Genomic DNA, 11,826 nt, shown 5'->3' on the forward strand with positions numbered 1-11,826 from the left:
ATTCAGAAAGACTGTAGCACAATTCAGCGCAGTCTTTTGAAAAAAAGGAAATTAGAACCAGGGACATTCTTATAGACATTAAAAATAATTGGCGTAACACAAAATTTCCAGTTCATGCCAGGAGCAATATAAATATTTAAGTTAAATTGTGTGCAAGTAGGCCTTGATAATTTAATCCTCAGAGATACTCAGTCCTGTATAAATTAATCTCTCCTTTATCTTGTATTTATTACTTAAAAAGCTAGCTTTCTATTACAGAGGAACTTACTGCTGCATCAAAGGTTTAATTGAATTCCTTTTAAAGTACCATGATTGTCACTATAAAATCATGCATCCCAGTAAGCACATTTATACAGAACTTACAGCTTTAAATTTCACTTAAGAAAAAAAAAAAAAAAGCCTTATACTTTCCTGCAGGTTTTGAATGCAGCTTCACTATAAAATAAGTGAATAATAATGCCAGGTTATTTTGGAAAGTGTTCTTTCATGCAATCACTGCATTTAACACAATCCCAAAATGGCAGCCCAACAGGTGGTCCTTTCACAGCCTTCAGCCCAAACAATCGGAACAAAAAGGACACCAAGAATCGAATGTTCTTCAGGATTTAAAAAGCTGTTCACTTCTCTTTGTTCATTTTCAGATTTAGCCATGTTCATTATTGTTGAGCCACAAATGCAGGACATTCTTTTTTGACATTTTGCCATAAATAGACACTGACTGAGGCTGACTAGCCAGCTAGCTGCTTTGTCACATGCAAGCGGAAACTACTTCTTCACAAAGCGAATGCATTCCTGGTGCCTCAATGGCCCCGGCAAGCACCGGTTGTGACACGCTGCAAATCTGGCAAAGTCGAGGTTAACAAAAGTATGGGTGACAAAGGCTGAAGTTTCTCTTCCTATATTTTCCTTCACAGTAAGTATTTAATTCTGGCCTAATGAATTTGCCTGGAAGACAGGGTGTCACATTGACAGGCTCTTGAATGTCTGAAAATATACTTCTGCATTGTGGGCTCTCTTTGGAGGGAACTGGTAGTTAACCTTAATGACGGACTTCAGGGGTGAATTCTGAGATGAAATACTTGTTTCTTGGTATTTTAAAACTTGTGAAAGTTCCTCGTTACACTGATCTCAGTCTCAACATATGTAACAAAAGATGGGCCCAGTCCTATGAGCCTTTAATGATGCAAGGAGCCTTGCAAGCCACCTTCACTGTTCTGCAGGGAATTACTCACACATGTAATGGGTGCAGAGGCACAGATCAAGCTTTTTCCACCCCATGAGTATGAATAAATGTGTAAAACACATTGTTTTGTAGAAAAGTTTTTGTAGAAAACTTTTTTTGTAGGTTTTGTAGAAAAGGCAGAGCTATAATGCTGCCTAACTGTTTGGGTATGGTAAGTGAATTTATCGTCAAAATTTTTAATTCACCAAGTCAAATCCTCTTCTGCTACTGTATGTTTTTAATGTGGTACAAACAGATTCTTACTTTTTTTTTTTCCCCCTCCTTTTTTTTTTGACATCTCCAGCAAACTTCAAAACTTATAGGCTTTCCCACTGCTATTACCTTGGGGATTATCTGATGCCCACGCACATGCCCAGGGCATCCATACCCAGCGGGGTGTGGATGAGACCTGCATTTGAAGGCAGTTCTATTGTGTGCTATGAAGGTTTGAAACTAGAGTCCTGTTAACCTGTTAGATTGAAATTAAACCCTGTTAACCTCTTGCTTTGAGTATTCAGTTTCTGGTGGAAGTCATGACTCGCTTCGAACTGTCTTAAGAAAAGATATTCTGCAGATATAAATGCATTTTAATTTAAAGCCGTTTATGCTTAGAACTGCTTATAGCAGTAAAAAAGATATTTGATCACTGCTGATAGCAGCACTCAAGGAAAACAAGTCCCTCAAGTTCTACTGCTGTCTAAGGCAACAGTGTGACCTAGAAGAAAACAACTTTTTAGATACAGACCCATTGTCTGCTAGTCAGGTGGCAGCTAGGCTGAGCAGTGAATTTTACCCCTTCAGTACAAAAATTTGAAACAAGTAATGAAAACACTCAGTGATGAATAAGTTATTGAATGAAGCCAGTGTTTGGTGTTTGCCATCCTGAGGTTCATTTTGTGGTTTATCTGAGCCCATTGCATGTGGAGGAATCAGCTTAGAATGGATGAGATGGTGAAAGTCCTGCTGCTGAGACTCTGAAGATACCTGGGCAGAATTCTTCCCTACAGGTCTGCTCTTCCAGCTTGAACCTGCTGGGGAGTATCCCTTGCAAATGGAGCTTTTCTGAGGTCTGTGTGACTTCAAAGTGTTCCTCTAAAGGAACAGTGTACTATTTTATAATAGTAGGAAAGGTAAAATTGTTCAGATTTTAACATAATAATTTAAAATCCATAACTCTCATAGATTTCAGGGGAAATCAGTTAGCAAAACGTTTACACAAGCACCAGACAAAATGATTGCTGAGTGTTAAACAATGGATATATGCTGCAAGAGGACTGGATTATTTTAACCATAAAGTACACACAGACGAAAAAGTCAGTCTGTTAAAAAAACAAAACAAGGACACTGAAGTGGGACTTGATATTCTTGCTAATCTTATCGTTACTTCTAGTTTTATTCTAACTTTATTTTCATTTCAAAATTCCCTACAACTGTTCTAAATCAAGGTAGCTTTGCTAAAGAAAATTACTTACACAAGACATCTATATATTTTTTCATAAACTCAAATACAAGTTTCAAGTTAAAACTGGGGAAAAAAATCTGTTTGTGTATCAGTGTTGGTTTAAGAGAAGAAAAGTAGGATTCAAAGACACAGAGAAACTTCACTAGAATAAATAAAACTGCACTGAAAGTTAATTAATGCAGAGGTAGAAGCAGGGAAGCACCCTGCTTTACCTCTCTCCAGACAGCAATAAGTCTCTTGCAAATTTAGCTGTCAGGAATGATTGCTTTGTTTTCGACAAGTGGCATTACTTCCTCTTATACTGGAATTAAAATTGATTGAAATTGATTCATGACTTTTCAATATTTTCCTCACCCCTTCATTTCTTTCAATTTGAAAACATTATTTCAGTGAAATAAAAGGATAGAAACAGTATATATATATTTTTTTTAGTATTCCTTTTTTTTCTTTGAGACATCTAAACATGACCAAATGGTATAACTAGTGGGTTTTGACTGGGTAATAATTAACTTTCCATGAAAGAAGTGCTTTCAAAAATCATGTCTTTCAAAGGGAAAAAGTTTTGTAAAAAATGTTTTAACTGTTTCTTCTAGGGGAAAAAAAGAAAAAAGGAATAAAATAGCTATAAAATCTTAAGCAGCTACACATAGAAAGGTTCAAAGCAGAACAAAAGTTTTGCTTCTTGGAAGGGGTTTCTCATTTGAAGTCTTGCCCCCATTTTCGGACTCACCTGGAGGCAGGTGGTGCTGCAGCTGTGATGCCATCCCTGGGGCTGACCTAAGAGTAGGGACAAAGAGGACTAAGAACCTGTGCCAGGCAGGAACCCACATGGATAAACAGAACCTGGCAAAGGTGTGCTGATGGTTCAAGGAGCTCCTGACGACATTTCATGGTGAAATCTGCTGCAGCAAAGCTCTGCCTGAACTTCTTTGGCTTTGGAAGCTGTAGAACTCTGTTTGTTTGGATTCAGCTGTGGGACCAATTTACCTAAAGTCTTGCAGCAGGAAGATACACTATGATTCTGGCATATTTACTATGTAGTGCTCTTAAACAAGGTCCTATTAGAAAGTCTGCTTCTTCTTGTTCAAGATACAATATGCAATAGTGCCATGTTACCCAACAACAACCCAACACCCAACACCCAAACACATCCTGAACATCATGACAGCAGCCATGTAAGACAAGCATTTTTATAATCCCCATTTACTTTCAGGGACCTGAGGGATAGGGCATGGAAAGATCAAATTATATTCACAGAGCTTCACCAGTAACTTGTGGACGTGGCATTCACTGGACCAGTCCCTGCTAAATCTCCACAGACAGAGAGCTGTAATCAGAACATCCTTTTCCCCAACACAAAGAAGTTTGCGTTTACTGTAATTGAATTCTTTGTTTTTCACTGTTTCTACTCCCTTCTATTTCGAGCCTTTGCTGACTTCTGGTTGACTGCAGAACCCCACATGAAACCAGGGTCCTCTGCTTAAAAACAGAGGCCAACCTGTCACCCTCATATAGATTCACAGTAGTGAATCCTGAATCCTTGCAGTAGTGCAAGGATTTCCCTTGCCCCAGTGGGCTTTTCCACATGTTCAGAGCAGTGAATAATAAGATCAACAAAAACGTGGCAAGAAAAGGGAGCATGAGAGCAGTAAGATGAGCAGGAGAGAGCAGGTGGGAAAGGTAGCAGTAATTGCAAAAGTAAATTGTCAAGAATTGGAAGGACTGAAAGAAATACAAAGCAGCTGCAGTCATAGGGAATGTGTTCAGATATGGTGAGAAGCACTGGATGGTAGAAGGATGGCAGTGTTTCTTTTTTGTTATGAAGATACGCTGCGTTCTGGGTGATTACTGCCTGGGAAACCTGTTTTTCTAATTCTTGCTGTAGTGAATCTATTTCCTCAGAAAGAAGCAATTAGGCAAAATCCACTGTTGTCATGCAGCAGACCCTGGGTGACTGACCAATTGAAAGCATTTTAACTAATATTCTGTAATTGATCAAATCTGTGGACTTACAAAAGTGACCACAGCAATCACCTTGAAAACTAGACTGTGAAGCCAATTCTTTGCATAGTTATTCTCCAACAGCCTTGAACCCTGGTTATGAGACATATTGATATTAATGGAGAGAAAACCAAATCCTGAAATCTGTAGCTGTTGCAGGCAGAATCGTGGGGCTCTGTGTCAGTAGGACTCAGAAACCTCTTTTGCACTGAGATATTCTGAGGGACTAACAGTCTGGTTTTCTTCTGCACAGAAACAGCTCTCCTCTATGCAGTTAGTGACCTGATACCCTTTAGACTTGGTGCCTATGTAACCTTCAGCAGCAACAGCAGCCTGTCAGAGTTACAGAATTGGTTCTTTCCTCTCCTGTCAAACTGCTTTTTTCTTTGTTTTCATCTCCTCTTTGCTAACAACCCTTCTGTGTAGCATCCTGCAAGGTCAATCTCTGACACTCTCCTTTGGCCCATCTTGTATTACCCTGATTTCTTCTCTACCTTCACAGCAATCTGTACAGAGTAAGAGTCTTCTCTTCTGCAGCTCCACCACCTGGAACAACCTTATTTTGTCTCTTGTTGACTCTCTGTCATGTTTCAAATTGCATTTGAAATAGGTATAGCAAAGGTGAAAAGCTATTGTTCTCACTTGCCTCTGCTTGCTTGCCTTGTAATTGCATTAGAGGCACTCAGTGAAACACTTTGGCACAGCTAAAAGATAAGTCCAGATACACAAATGCTATTGTACTGTGTTAAAGTGGAATTCATGGGCCAGAACCGTTTGTTGTTTGATGCATGTTCTAATCGTAAAAGTGAAGCAGAGGTGGAAGACTCCCTGTCAGTGTGGGGTTTGGAACTGGTGTTTCCCCCAACCTGTGCTGAAGGGTGTATTTGCACTGTTTCTCCAGGTGTAAGAAATAATTAGCATCAGCAACCTTTAATGTATTGATTTTTAAATACTCTAGAAAATGCCTTTGCTGTGATGGCTTTCCTCTTTGTGACCCGTAATAATGAAGAACTGTGACTGTTCACTTTAAAAGTGAATCTATCTCATCCCCACAATGTTAGAAATGTTTTTGGCACAAGCTATTGCAACGTCTCCATGAAGATTTTCCACTTCACTGAGGAATTCTTGCATTTGGCTGTCTCGCACGAAGCTGGTAGGTAACTCAAGCAAGCACAACGCTTCTTGTTGCACCTTGTAGCTGAAGTTAGGAGTGGTACAGACTGCTTCTGTTTTCTCAAAAGGCTGCACAACAGTAGTTTAGTTGGCACTAGACAGAGGGCTCTTTCTGGCCTCTCTCCCATTTTACGATGCTAGTACTTGATAACATCAAATTCTGAAAAATTAATGTATACATGAAGGAAATAATCTGTACATTTTCTTTCCTTCACAAGTTTTGTGCAAAGGCTGCAGCTTGGAATTTGAGCTTGTTTGAAACTACATACCCTGTTGGCCAGAGAAGCATCTGGTTAGTAAAAGACTTTGCTGGTTTTCTTCAGATTTACTAGTGGTCACTAAATCTGTCCACCACCGTGTGTGGTGCTCAAGCAAAGCAGCTGCCATGTTTAAGCAAACATCCACAGTATGATGTACACAAAATTACTGGCACAAAAGTGTACCTCTCATTACCACCCTACCTATGCATCCATCCTGCTTTCTTGTCATTATGTATACAGGTAACATGATGCAGAGGTGGAACTACCTTGTAGTTAAGGTCGTTTTGTTCATTCTTTGAATGACTGGGACAATTCAGAGTCTGGGATTGATAACATTTCTTCTTTATCAAGACAACTAGAGTGTAGCTTATTCAAATTACAACCCATACACCCAGAAGACTCAAACAAAACAGAGCAAGAGCTAGATTCAGCACATGATGAACTCTTGCTCATACTATGTGATTTCACAGGAAGAGAGGAGACCCTGGGGGAAAACACCTACACAGCTGCTGTTCATTTTTACGGCTCAAAGTGGGAGAACCTTCCTCAAATGCAAAATTCTGTATCTGTAATTTGTTTTTTAAATAAAGTTGCATATGCATGTGAGCTATATGAGACTATGTATAGACTTACAAAGAACAGAATTTGCATGGAACAGGCTACAGGGGCATTGCTTTTATTCCCTCCAAAGTGTTCCTAAGGGTATGATTCTAGAATTGAGCCAAATGAGTTTGTAACAATTGATTTAGCCTGGCTGTTGTTATGAAACTTCATAATAACAGAGCATATTGTAGAACTGGTAAAATAGGTCATAATTAAGTAAGAAACATCATTATATTTATGTATAAACAACTTATTTGTATTCATAATGGATTGTCTCCACAAATCCATTCTTGTCTCAGAGCCAAATAGAAATTTAATGTCATTGTTACATTTAGGTGAACATCACACTCTTATATTCCCCTCTGTTTGGCCTTGAATAAAAATCAGAGTAACAATAATATAAATGGTATGAAAGTAGTCATGAACAGTAGCCCATCTGTACTGGACAGAATTCTACAAATCAATTAGATGGTCATAAAAAACTAAAAAGATGTGGATGAATCAACCATGGAAATAAAATGGATTGAACTCTTACATTTATTGTTCATGTATAACCCTTTTTAATAACCAAGATGGGTAAATTACACTAATTAACCTTTAAAAATGTAGACAATTTCTAAATAATAGCTTCAAACAATGCCTATTCTTTTCTTTGTTACTTGTAAGTGTTTTGTCCATGACAAGGCAGTTTCAGTAGAAGATCTAGAGAGGTAGTTGTTTAAATGTAATATTTCTTTCTTCTTCTAACTCATTAGACTTTCTACAGCACATACTCCCACCTCTCCCCCATCAGGTAGTGCTTGAGGTCAGAAGAAATCAAATCCATATATCCTAGGAAGCCATGACAACAGTAACCATTTCCTGGCAAACACTTGAGATGGAACTCACTTTTTCTTGGGTGGTAGAGGTTATCCCACAGGACAACAAATCCTATTCCTGGCAATAGTAGCATCTTATCTTGGTTAGAGCAATGCTGGCAGCAAAGGTGCAGCCCAGTGCCTTTAGACAGGCTGATTGCATCTTTAGCAACCCACAAGGCTCCAGATATTGTTCATCAACTTTCTGCCACACTTTGAGGTAGCAAGCAATTGTGAAAGCGTTATATGGGTTCAAGTTATAGCACAGCAAAAGTCAGAGTAGAGAGAGTCCTAAAGCTAGGGAAGCCTGAAGTACTCAGTAGGACTTCAGGGGTAAGGTTAGGGGAAACACTTGCTTTTATGGGGGAAGGGAAAATGTTTCTGTAAGGAAATATTTCTGGAAACCATTTTCCTCTTCAAAGCTACCTCTTCATTTCTTCATTGAGGAAAGGATAGTTCAGCACCTGTTACTATAGAAGAAGGTTTTTTTGTTCTAACTGCTGCAAATGGTTTGTAAACTGATCAGTAAAAAAAATTTTTAATCAGCATTTTGACTGCTCCTTCAAATGACACATCTCTGGCATTCTGGAGTTAAATTTTCTCAGTGGTGTTGTAAGGTCTTAATTAAAATGAGAGGTAACTTATGATTTATTAAAAAAAAACAAAACAAAAAACCCCAAAAAACCAACACTGATCGCAATACATTGGGTGGAATGGTGAATGGTTTGAATTTCCTAAATTACTGATATTACCTGCTGATATGAGGGCTGTTCAAAAGGGCACTTCACTTTTGGGTTTATTTATTAAAATCCTGCACTCAACTGTAAGAAATTAGCCTCCTAGAGATGAAACACTCCCTGCTCAGGGTAGCTTGAAGCAAAGGAAATGATCATGCACACATCACAGAACTGCACAGTAACACAAACTCCAAATGTTTTACTACATCTCTCATGCAAGGTACTAAACATCAATATGAAGTATTTCAGAGGGAGAAAAATGTTCTTGGCTTAAATGTAATGCTCTTAGACACCTTCCTCAAAGAATGAATGCCAAATTTGCAGTGCTGTGCAATTATTTTTTTTTAGCTTGTACCTGGAAGACCTTAATTGAAGTGTGAAACATGGTGATTGGACCCTGGCAAAATCTGGAAAGGTTTCTAGAGCAGCTTTCAGGCAAGCTTAAATAAGGAGGCAATGTCTTGTTTTATCTGTGACATTTCACATACTGCAGCTGGGATACAGGTCTGTCTTGACTTCCTGCAATGGAAACCAAGCCATCCTTTCAGTTTTTGGTTGGTTACAGAGATTTTAAGAATTTCTGTCAAAGTAAGTACCTCTGAAACATCAGGGCAGAAGAGGTGCAGCTCAGGAAAAAGCCTTGGCAGCCTGGAATGCTTTGCCATCACCTCCACCAGGACATACCATGGTAATTCTTTCTTTTCCTGCCAGTTTACCAGCAAAAGCAACAAGAAGTAGCTGTACACCAGAGTGATGGTAACCTGATCTTGGTAAGTTTATTACCTGCAATTTTAGTACATACAGATTTGACGTGTGGGATACATTCACATAATTTCATCTGAACTTTGCAATATGCAACAGGTTGCAGTTATGTTAAATGCAAGGGGTCAACAGGGAAATCTTCTACAAATCAAGACTCGTGTAACCCAAAACCAGGCAACTTTTATCTACTACCAAGTTAGGGCTTCACATCATCTTCAAATATTTCTCTCTTGAGTGACAGTAACAAATCCCAGCATCCAGCTGCAGCACGCATGCATGGCTGAAGTCAACAGGAGCTAAGAGTACTGACTGGGGGAGTAGGGGTGGGAAGTGGTGTGGGGACCTCCTCTGACTTGTCCACATGTTGAAGGTGAGACAGACTTAATAAACAGCACACTTCCTTGTGAGCCTAAATTAATGAAGAATCTGCTCTATGTTTATCATTTTTATGGCACCATGTTTGCTCAGGGACTGAGATACCTACTTGGAAATGAAAGAGCTCTGGACTAACAGCCAGGCAGAATTCTTGTTGCTCTACAATAATTCTTGCCACACAGCATACAAGCTGCAGGCAGAAGAGATGTTTCCACAGAAGTACTGATGTTTTTTCACATGCAGACCTTTACCACTGGAACTGTGTACATTGGGGGATGATAAATCAGATCACTTAAGTGATCTACAAAAACACTTTTGTTTAGTTTAATCTGTTCAGTAAATTCTTCTCTGGAGAGAAATTGCATATCTAAAGTATTTCTTTGTCCAGTTCAGATTTAAACCTGGCCTTTCATGAAGTGAGAAATGTTGCTGCAGCAAGGAGCTGCTACAGCAGTGCTTTTTGTTACACAGGCTTCTAGATGCCAGCAGCAGCCCAAGAGGAAAAAGTTACAGCAGGGAAGGTATCCTCAGTGTCACATTTACTGCTAGCAGTAGCTGGAAGTGGAGAAGGAAAAGATCTTTGACAAAGATACAAAGTTCTCTTAAGCCTTCTGTGTGTCTTTTTGGAGGAGAGAGAATGTGGGCAGTAAAAATGTCTCAGTCAAGGCGTTGAGACATGCCAACAAGGTAGGAAACACTTTGTTTTTAATTCATTTGTGGTTACCTTTCAGAATTACTCAGCAAGTGCAGCCCCACCTACCAGCAAGCACTGTAGTGCTTCAGGTGCAGAAGAAAACCAGAATAATTGGTACTTTTGGAAAATAGAGGTCTATCCTGCGTGCCCTTTATTAGGGGGGGTGTGGTGGACTGGGCACAGCTCAACTCCTTCTGCAGAAATAGTCCCTACAGAGGAGGTTAGGTGTAGAAGGTTAAGCCCAAAGAGACAGAAGGCAAGCAAGGGTAACTGGTAAGAGTGGTAGCATTGAATGTGGGAACCACGTCCTGTCCCCTCATTCCTCTATACAACTCTGCTATACAACTCACAGAGGATGGAAAGCTTCTAACAGCTCAGCAGCCCTCTGAAATCTGCAACTACATTTAACACACAATTCACAGCAGAGAGTATCTTTCCAATGAATTTTTATAGGACAGGTTCATGGGCATTAAGTATTCAAGAAATTAACAACTTGAAACCAAAGAATGGTAAAGGTCTAATAACAAAGCAATATGAACACCTTGACATTTTTCAGGTGTATTTAAAGCATTTATTTGATAAAGTATATAGGGCTAATAAATTACCACCCAGAGTACTTCTGCTGTTGTCTCCTTAGCTATTGTCTTGCTACAATGCAACTTCATAATGCTTTCAACCCTTAACTGCTATGTTGCTGCCATCTTGAGAAAGAGGAGAAGGAGAATCCCATGGCAAGAGATCTTTCAAGTAGCAGGCAATTCACTACAGAAAAAGCCACTTTAAACTGCTAATGCAGTCTTTTTGTAACCAGTCTCCCTTGAGGAAATCAGCAGTGTTTGCAATTTATTGCAAGAATGGATTCCTGGTGATGATTGAAATATTTTTTCTGCATATATATGAATGCACAAACACGCATATGTGCATATAAGCTAGCAACAAATAATTTAATTAGATAAATCTTTCAGACCTAGGTATGTGCTGCAGGTTAATCTGTTTTGGGTCTTCACTCAAATTTTGCAGAGAAAATTGCATAGTGCCAATACAGTAGACTTAGCCAGTATGTTCCACCAGTACTTGAACTAAGACACACAAGAGTAGAGGTTACTGCTTTATAAAAGCAAATCTCTGTGGTCATCCTTCCTGTCCCATTTTAACAGCCACTTCCCACCACTCTTTCAAGTACTACTGTGTGTGTGAAGTGTATGGTGCTAGGCCAAATAATATCTACATTGTACTCTTTTGAGCTATGGCTCTTAGGACACAGTACAAAAAAATGTTTTGTAGACAGCAAGCAAAGCTTATCTACTTGAGGTGTAAGTTGCAGCTCATTATGCTGCTTCCCCAAACTACCTCTCACAATACAAGCTGTTAGGATTTTCAAGAACGGGAACATTTTGCATAACAAAAGTGGTCTCTGTAGGATACTGTACTGATATGTAGTGTACACTCTGAGTAATGGTCCTACACACAGGCGGTGACAGTCTTCAACTGCAGAAGTACCTCCTTGTACGCAATCTGGTATTTGAGGCACTCATGACTGCCTGGGTCAATTTCTTCCTGGGTAAGCGCTAAGCATCTGAACAGGTAACTATCATACTGTCTTCTCTCTGGAGTTAGGATCAGAACAGAAGCAGCTTTGTGTCCCACCTCTGCAGGTTCACCTTTAGAGAAGCGTTAGGT

This window comes from Calypte anna, chromosome 5A (assembly GCF_003957555.1).
Source record: "Calypte anna isolate BGI_N300 chromosome 5A, bCalAnn1_v1.p, whole genome shotgun sequence".
NCBI lineage: Eukaryota > Metazoa > Chordata > Aves > Apodiformes > Trochilidae > Calypte > Calypte anna.